Genomic DNA, 9,274 nt, shown 5'->3' on the forward strand with positions numbered 1-9,274 from the left:
AGCCCCCAATTAAATTATTATTTTTTTAAAATTCTGTGCTCTTCAAATACAGCACATAAAGCATTTTGGGTCTCCTCGAGGGACCCAAAACTGTTCCTTTTTTAACTTCTTTGAGTTTGGGGAACAAAACAAAGCTTGACGGGGCTGTAGGGTGGAGAGGGTAAGCTTTTCCAATGAAATTCTCATAAGACTAGTCTGTGGTACTCACAAGGAATTAGCAAGCACATTTTTTTGATGGAAAAAAAGTCTCTGGTACAAACCTTTCTGGCTTTTTTCTCACTACTATATTTTTAAATATTTGTAGTTCTTCCTAATAAGCCTCCATGATAAACCTGCATCCTTAATCCTATCAAATTAAGATAACCCCCTTGGCATCCTTGTACCATAACCTTCTGACCTAATCTCTTTCTTGAATTGTATAGTCCAGATCTCAAATGCTGCTGTTTTGAATGGATTTTTTAAGGCATCCTTAAGGAACTAAAATAAGTATATTACTAACAGAACCTGCAGTCATCCAGTTTGAACAGACTTATTTAAACTGGTTTGGTTTGGAATAAACCCATGCACATATGAACCAGAACCATAGTAGCAACACTTTTTTACTTACCCTGGAACTTTGAGGCAGTATCCTGAATTAATATGGTTTAGAGTGAAAAATATTGACCAAACTTAAGTAAGCGTATCATTTTCACTGTGTACAGAGAAAACTTTGTGTAAACTCTGTGTACTTCAACTTCCAAGGCAGGAGAAAAAGGACTATAAAACAAAAGTCTTTCAACTCAGGCAGACATGGTTCTGATGATATGTTTCCCACCTTTGTTTCTTCATTGCTACAAACACTGAACATCTTTACTTCAAAAAAAAAAGAGAACAGTCTTTTCACATCCAACATGTTATATTAGGTGTTAGTCTAGACAGACTACTACTAAATTATAGTACATACGCTTTCTCAACAAAAGATAACTTTCCAAAATCATTTTTCCCTATCTTTTAAATTCACTAGGCTCTGTGTATTCTACCGTTTTAAGCATAGTTAAGAGATGTTTCATTTAGTACTTGGTCAGCATTTCTAGAATCTTTTAGACTTAAAAGATATCTAAAGATCCTCTAGTAATTTCTAAATCAACTTGTTTATAGTTTTATAATTAACTGAAGCTCAGGCTGACTGAGGTAATTCTGCAAGTTAGTGGCAGTCAGGACCTGAACTTTGATTTGCTGCACATTACTCTCCAAGTCCAAAGAAAGGATCTTGGCAACGACTAGAAAACTATTCTTTCAATTCAACAATAAACAGATTTTCTTAATAAACTGTGTAACTCCAAAATGTTTACTACATTTTAAAATGTATTAGGTACACAAAAAGTTGAATGTAATTTTTTAAATGTTCAGTTTAAAAAGTAAAACACTCTAAGAACCCAACTCTAAACTTAACAGAACACGATCACATCCCTATGTGTGCCCCCTCAATATTATTCCTCTATGCAAAGGTCACCACTTTAGTATGACTATCCTTTTGCTTTTTTCTTTATACTTTGAGCACATCTGTCTCTTGAATCATAGTGCTCATCTTAACTAGTCATGGTCTCTTCCACAGAATCCTATTGGTTATTTTGGTCTACTCTACTCAGTGTGGAGGAACTATGAGAGAGTATACGTAAGCACTAAGAGGTGAGGATTACAGGGGTCTATTTAAAACTACAGAAAGTTCCTGTTTTCAGGAAGGAACAAAAATGAGAAGCATATATTCATTCTTCCATATTAACCTAAAAATCTAAAGAAATATTTGGAAAACTTCCCTTTTCGTGTGTATTAAACAATAAATAAATGCTAGTACTTGAAGATGTCGCCAGCAGCTATTAAATCAAAATATCCAAAGCCCATGAGTAGGCCACTGGAGATCCCCTTGCAGAGGGGTCTCGAGGAGGAGACGAGCCAGTCAGAGTGCGATGTAGCAAGGATGAAAAATACAACTTTCCTCTAGTTCCTAAATGTTTCCTCCCCGCCCCCACTATCATGACACGAATTCTACCCTGCAGGTCTGGCTAAACCAGAGGATGTACACTGGTACAGATAGGAACTGGAAATGCAGGGAATCCAGGGCGGATGAGCCCTTCAGGACCAGTGGTGTGAGTGGCGAAACAGGGAGCATAGAGGGAGAGTAGGTAGGAAAGAGGTAACAGATTACAAGGAACTATATGTGACCTCCTCCCTGGGGGACGGCCAACCGAAAAGTGGGTGAAGGGAGACGTCGGACAGGGCAAGATATGACAAAATAACAATTTATAAATTATCAAGGGCTCATGAGGGAGGGAGAAGCGGGGAGGGAGGGGAAAAATGAGGACCTAATGCTGGGGGCTTAAGTGGAGAGGAAATGTTTTGAGAATGATGAGGGCAATGAAAGTACAAAAGGCTTTACACAACTGATGTATGTATGGATTGTGATGAGTTGTATGAGCCCCTAATAAAATGATTTAAAAAAAATAAATACCTCGTGCTCTATGACCAGAAATATGTAAATCAAAACAAAATACCAGTATGTAAAACGATGACATCACACTAATAAAATTATGACCAATTTTTAAGTTTTAATATCTCTTTAAGGACGAGGGTTCATAAGTTCTTTTTTTCCCCACCACCCTCGCTCCCTCATAAGTTCTTTTATTAGACAAAAAAATTGCAAAAAGAAAAGAAAAAAATTGCAAAATTAGAAATGTATAGTTTCCTGTTCAGTTATTGAGCATTTTAATCAAAGAGTTGAACGAAGTATTTTAATAAAAAATCTTGATCAAAAGAGGAAAAAATACCAACCAGAATTTCACATTCTCAAGGACTCCAGACCTCGTAAAGCCACAAGGTCTGGATGAACACTTGTAACTATTCACCTGAAGTAACTTTTAAACCTTCAAACAAAAATCTTCTGATGTCTTCATAAAACCAAGTAATAGTTTAGCTCAAAAATATGAAATATCTACCTTGAAGCATCAAGTTATTTGAAGAAAATTTAAACTATTTATATAGAATCAAGTTGACAACAGCAATTCAAAAATATTAGAGAGGACTCTTAGGGGGGAATTAGTTTCAGTTAATGATATGAACAACTCAGAAAAGGGTGAGAATAGACGCACAATTTAAGGAATATAATTACTGTCAATTACACATGCAGAGACCATTGAATTGGTGTTATGTTTTGCCATGTATATTCTCAAAAAGGAAAATAAAAATTTTGATCACAAAATTAAAAATTTCAGACTCAAAAACATTATTAAAAACATTCTGCGGAGCCTGGTGCTAAACCATTCGTAGACAACCTGCTTCTGGGTCGGGGTTTCGTACGTAGCAGAGCAGCTCCCTCGCTGCGATCTACTGAAAGTCAGCCCTCGAATAAAACACAAGAAAAAATAAAAAAATAAAAAATAAAAACAATTCTGCTTTAATTTCAGTAAATCCTATTAAAATCCTAGGTAAAGATTTAGTTTCTTTGAGTACTTTAGATATAAGTATCATTATTTAAAAAATTTTAACTGCTAGACTATAAACTATACATGGTATTATAATTTGACTCACTTTGGAGAGTAAAGTAAGAATTTTAATAAGCCTTAAGAGCCAGGACTGGTTTGACCTGGTCTCAAACCCCTGATTTTATGATTGTGGAAGCCTATGTAGAGATGGAATTTCCATCAACTAAGTCTGACGGTGTGCAATACTATGATGAAGAGTTCTTTTAGTAACCTCTGACAGTAAGAAAGCAACTTTTTGCTGTTTTAAGCTGCTGAGATTGTCAGGTTTCTATTGCAGTATAACGCAGCCTTTTGATAACTGATATCTTACACAAATCAATTTTTTTACCCTTCTACTACTGATATCAAAACTGAATATCCACTGGGAATGTGTTAAATGTTCATAAATGTCTGTTCTAAAACATCTCTCCAGAACTCAGAGAACCTTTCTCTCTCTGGCATAGGGCAAGACAAAACTTTCTTATTAATGTATTTCCAGGTGAAGAGCTTTTAGATTCTTTAAAACTAATGTCAACTGTCGTAAATTATTAAATGGTTAAATGACAAAAATTGTTCAACTGTTATTACCTACTCACACAAACAAGATTTCAATGATAATTCAATAATTTTTAAAAAAATCATCTTTTAAAATCCTGTGTCAGGAATTGCATATTCTTATTTCATGGATAAAACATTTAAAATGTTTATGTTCAGAGAGGAAACACAATTTTCTTATTAAAAAACTCAAAAAGATTTTGGTTTATGCAAATTCAACATTTGGTAGCTTTCCCAATACTTTGTGCTTTGTTTTACTTGTCCTAATCATATACTCTACCAACAAACATGTAACACATCTTTTCCTATGGAGCTCAATACAGACACTTCCAGATGGCTCTCCGTTTCAGGACAATTATATGTATCTGGTCCTTTATGTTAGTAATGCAGAGGTTAATAGCAGATAACACTAGCAGAACACCTGGACAAACCCCATTTGCTAATACTGCAAACCTTTTGAGCAGTGAAAACAAAGTTAAGAGTGCCTGTCTTACTGATCAGTTGTAAGGACTAGATACATTAACACATATAAAGTGATTAGAACAGCAGTCAGTATAGAATTAGTGCTTGAACATCAGCATCTACTGGAATTACTCCTGTATTATTAGATTGAAATACATCTTTAGATCTTAAGAAGCATAGGATAACTGAGAAGCTATTGAAAATTTTGACTACTGAGCATGTATTACTCCACTGCAAAAAAGAGAAGTGTTTTGATGCAGAAAAAAAAAACAACCAAAAAACTAAATCAATTCCAACATCTGGTCCTTCTAGAAGCTAGGGCTTTTAAAATCTTGGGAGGGGGGAAATTTTAAAGGCATTTCAGCCATTGAAAAGAGTCAAAGATCTAAAACTTAACATCTAACATAGCAGAAGAATATACTTATCTACCTGAAACCCAAGAATTGGATAAATCCATTAACCTGGAAGCACCTCAAAGCAGTAGAGACTGTCTTACTCTTAAACAGTGGATCTTAAAATGGTGGATAATCAATAAAAGTTCCCTGAATGAGTAAAAGAAGTAACAGAAAAGACGAAGTAGAATCAACAATAAAAAGCAAAATAATTATTTTGTGGTAAGGTTATGCTATACCACCTCAGTTAGTCACATGTTCAAATACTTTCCTAATGTATAAAGTGGTAGAATGGAAAGTGGGGAAGGGAGGATATGCTGCACACTAATAATGATCCCATTTGGATAAGGACCAAGAAGAACAGGATGGTGACATAACTCCACCCACACCACCACCACCAAGTGGGTTCCAACTCATAAAGACCCTATAGGACAAAAGTGAAACCACTGCTTAGGATTTCTGAGTCTGTAAATCTTCACCAGAGAAAACAGCCTCATCTTTCTCTGAGTGTCTGGTAGGTTTGAACCACCAACCTTGCAGTTGGAAGTTAATGAAATGCAAAAATAGCTCTACTTAGTAGTAATACTGAGAGGGTAAAGAGATAGGGCAACTGTAGCGGGATATATGCTGTACCTTATAAAGGTCAGTACCCCATAAACAACACTGATATCAACAGCATGAGAGAACAAATACCACACCAAAAGTTATATTAACCAGTACTTCAGAAGTAAAGAAGAAATGTAAATTTTAAATAAAAGATAAAAGCCATTTAAAATGCAAACTTCAATTTGCGAATGTGTTTATATGTGCACAAAAAGTAGTACATGAAATTACTCTTGAAAAGTAAATTAATGGCAGAATTAAAAAAAATAAAAAATAAAAAATTACTCATACTGCTTATTTTCTTTTTAAAGCTTTCACGATTTCCAAAAATGTTCCACTATGGCTATTGGAAAAAAAAAATCTCATCCTGAAAAGAAAAATGTCTCATCTATGTCCAACTTGAAAACTGTTGACATAATATAATCAGTGTACCATTCCCTTCTCTACTCTTTCAAAGCTTATAAAGGGCATCTACAGTACAGAAATGATAATGAGTTGCCACTGGTTTTTTGTTATGAATACAAAAGTTAAGAGAGCCACAGATGACAGAGCCACATAAATGAATGCTTATGTTACATGCTTTTAAGAGAACACTACCTTCATTAACTAATTCTGCAGAATTTACATAAAGGCAGTCATGTTATACAATCTAGAAGAATCATTGATTAAAAAAAAAAAACTTGGAAGACAAAAAGGTAAAGAAAAAATAACTATCCCATTACGACATCACTATGTTTAAAGATATTACTGAGAGCATAAGGAACTCTGGTGGCACTGTCAAGTAGTGCTGGGGGACAGGGAGCTAACCAAAAGATCAGAGGTTCAAATCTACCAGTTACTCCACTGGAGAATGATGAAGCTGTCTACTCCTACAAATGTTTACATCCTTGGAAACTTTATATAGAGGTGGCCATGAGTCAGAATTGACTTGATGGCACAATGAGATCTAAAATCGATGACAAGGAGGGTGTAGAATGCCTGGTGGGGTTTGATTAAGGGCCATGTAGTCGAGAGGAATTACTGAGAGCCAAATGAAGGGTGAACATGATAATGGGACAGGAGGAAAATAAAAGGAAAGAGAGGAAAGACCTAGGATGCAAAAGACATTTATACAGATATAAACATAGGCACGTACATATGTAAATATATTAATATATAACATTAGGCATATCAGTCTATGTACATATGTTTATATAAGTACTAAAGAAGCAGATGGACAGTGGGCCTCTATTCAAACCCTCCCTCAACCCAAGAACCCTTTGTTCTAATAACCTGGCTTTCTGTGACACTCACTTTCCCAACATGCTCACTTAAGACAAAATGGGTGCAATAAGCAAATATGGTGAAGAAAGCTGATGGTGCCCGGCTATTAAAAGACACATTGTCTGAAGTGACCATCTAGCAGGGAAGCAAGAAAGCCCACATGGAAGAAGTACACCAAGGCAGGATCAGGTATCAGAAGACCCCCCAAAATCATACAGATGTGAATGAGTGGGGATGAAGTGGAGACCCAAAGCTTATTTGTAGACAATTGGACATCCCCTCACAGAAGGGTCACAAGAGAAGGATGAGTCATCCAGAGTGCAGTATAGCACTGAGGAAACACACAACATTCCTCTAGTTTTCTTTAATGCTTCCTCCCCACCCAATATCATGACCCCAGTTCAACCTTACAAACCCAGCTAGACTGGAGCGTGTACACTGGTACAGATAAGAGAATGGAATCCAGAACAGATAAGCCCTTCAGGAACAGCACTGGGAGTAGCAATACAATGAGGTAGGGAGTAGGTGGGGGGAGAAGGGGTAGAAAGGGGGAATCGATCGCAATAATCAATGTATTACAGTACAGTAGGAAGACAGTGGATGGTATAAGATATGAAAATAATAATTTATAGTTTATCAGGGGTTCATGAAAAGTGGGAGGGCTGGGGAGGGAAAAAAGAAGATCTGATTCCAAGGGTTCAAGTAGAAAGAAAATATTTTGAAAATGATGGCAAGATATGTACAAATGTGCTTGATACAACTGACATATGGATTGTTCTAAGAACTGTAAGAGCCCCCGATATTTTTTTTAAAAAGCATTGACTTGATGGCAGTGAGGTTTGGTTGTTGTTTTTCTATTTCAATGCACATCTAGGGCTTGTATACCTATAGTTTTATACCTAACCTTCTGCATTCCCATCTACAGTCACCAGTAAGGGATATTGGAATATAACACCCAAACCCACTGCTGTCTAGCCAATTCTAACTCACAGTGACCCTACAGGACAGAGTGGACTGCCCTAAAAGATTACCAAGACATATAGATCTTTATGGAAAGACTGCCACATCTTTCTCCCATAAAGCATTCACTGAGATCCAAAAGCCCAGTGGTTTCATTGCTGAGTACTTTAACCATTCTACAACCAGGGTTCCTTACATATTATTAACATACTAGAAATTAAGTTTTCTAATGATTATTTGGTGTTTCCTTCCTCATTCCTTGTGAGTCTCCTTTTCAAAATAAAGGTTAAATAGTTGAAGAGAAGCAAAAGAAATCCCAAGATAATTCAGATGCAGAAATGTTTCCTCTCAAAATGTAAAAGAAACATAAATAAGTTCAAAAGTAAAAATATGAAAGCAGTTTATCATATACATAATTAATGGATTCCATTTATAAAAATAATGAACTCCTCTATACTTAAGATTATAGCAAAGTCAAAATTGGAACTAGTTATCGATATGCTTAGTACTCAAAAAGGCCATTTATTTCTCTTATAAAATATGATAGGCATATGTTAAGAATTTAATAGAAACTCTGCTTTAGATTTTACATAACAGGCAAAACCAACTATTTACAATATCCTGAACATACAATTAATCTTGCTGGTTCCTATCATTATCTATGCTATGCCCTCTGCCCAGGGCATCCTCCATCTCCTCTAGCATTTAAAATTTCTATTCATTTCTCAAAATTCCACTCAGGTGCTCGTTAGCATCTCTGAAGTTTTCTCTGAACTGCCCTTATATTAATCTTTCCCTCTTCTGTAATATTTCTTTGCTTTCTTTTATTATTGCACGAATTATCCATCTATTATCTATTATTCATTAAAAACTGTTTATTATTGCACCTAGCTCCTTGTGATCATAATTTCAAGATCCTGAATGGCAAATATTTATATCTCTGTAAGAGAAAATCAAACCAACCCACTGCCATCAAGCAAATTTGAACTAAGACCTAGATAAATATGGTGTTTCATATTGTTGTTTTCATTCCCCTAGTATATAGTATTATATTTATGAAGTTAAAGGTATGAACAGCCAAGCAAGTGCAAATTATACCATGGATCATCTATAATACACATAGTGCAAATGTGCATTAAAAATCATTAACCCATAAGGAGATTTCATTTTGCTAAGTGTATTCTCTTAACTTGTTACCACACTAGTTTTGTATATAATATAGATTTGTTGATTAAAAGTGTTGTTTAAAAAGAATGAGAAGTTCGTGAGGGAGAGAAGGTGGGGGAGGGGAAAAAAATGAGGAGCTGATACCAAGGGCTTAAGTACAAAGAAAATGTTTTGAAAATGATAATGGCAACAAATGTACAAATGTGCTTGACACAATGGATGGATGGATGTATTTTGAAAAAAGCTGTATAAGCCCCCCCCAATAAACTGATTTTTTTTTAAATTTTTTTTTAACATTTTATTAGGGGCTCATACAACTGTTATCCCAATCCATACACACATCAATTGTGTAAAGCGCATTTGTACATCGTTTCT

The 9,274-nt window shown here is 35.4% G+C and overlaps 1 protein-coding gene across 4 annotated transcripts in view; it reads right to left on the reverse strand.

Annotated features, from left to right (window-relative positions):
- The window catches only part of GKAP1 (G kinase anchoring protein 1), a 110,120-nt gene that overhangs the window by 95,366 nt on the left and 5,480 nt on the right, over positions 1 to 9,274 (reverse strand). The window lies entirely within an intron of this gene.

Source organism: Echinops telfairi, unplaced genomic scaffold (assembly GCF_000313985.2).
Source record: "Echinops telfairi isolate 266 unplaced genomic scaffold, ASM31398v2 ScPeMD7_7429;HRSCAF=8467, whole genome shotgun sequence".
Lineage (NCBI taxonomy): Eukaryota > Metazoa > Chordata > Mammalia > Afrosoricida > Tenrecidae > Echinops > Echinops telfairi.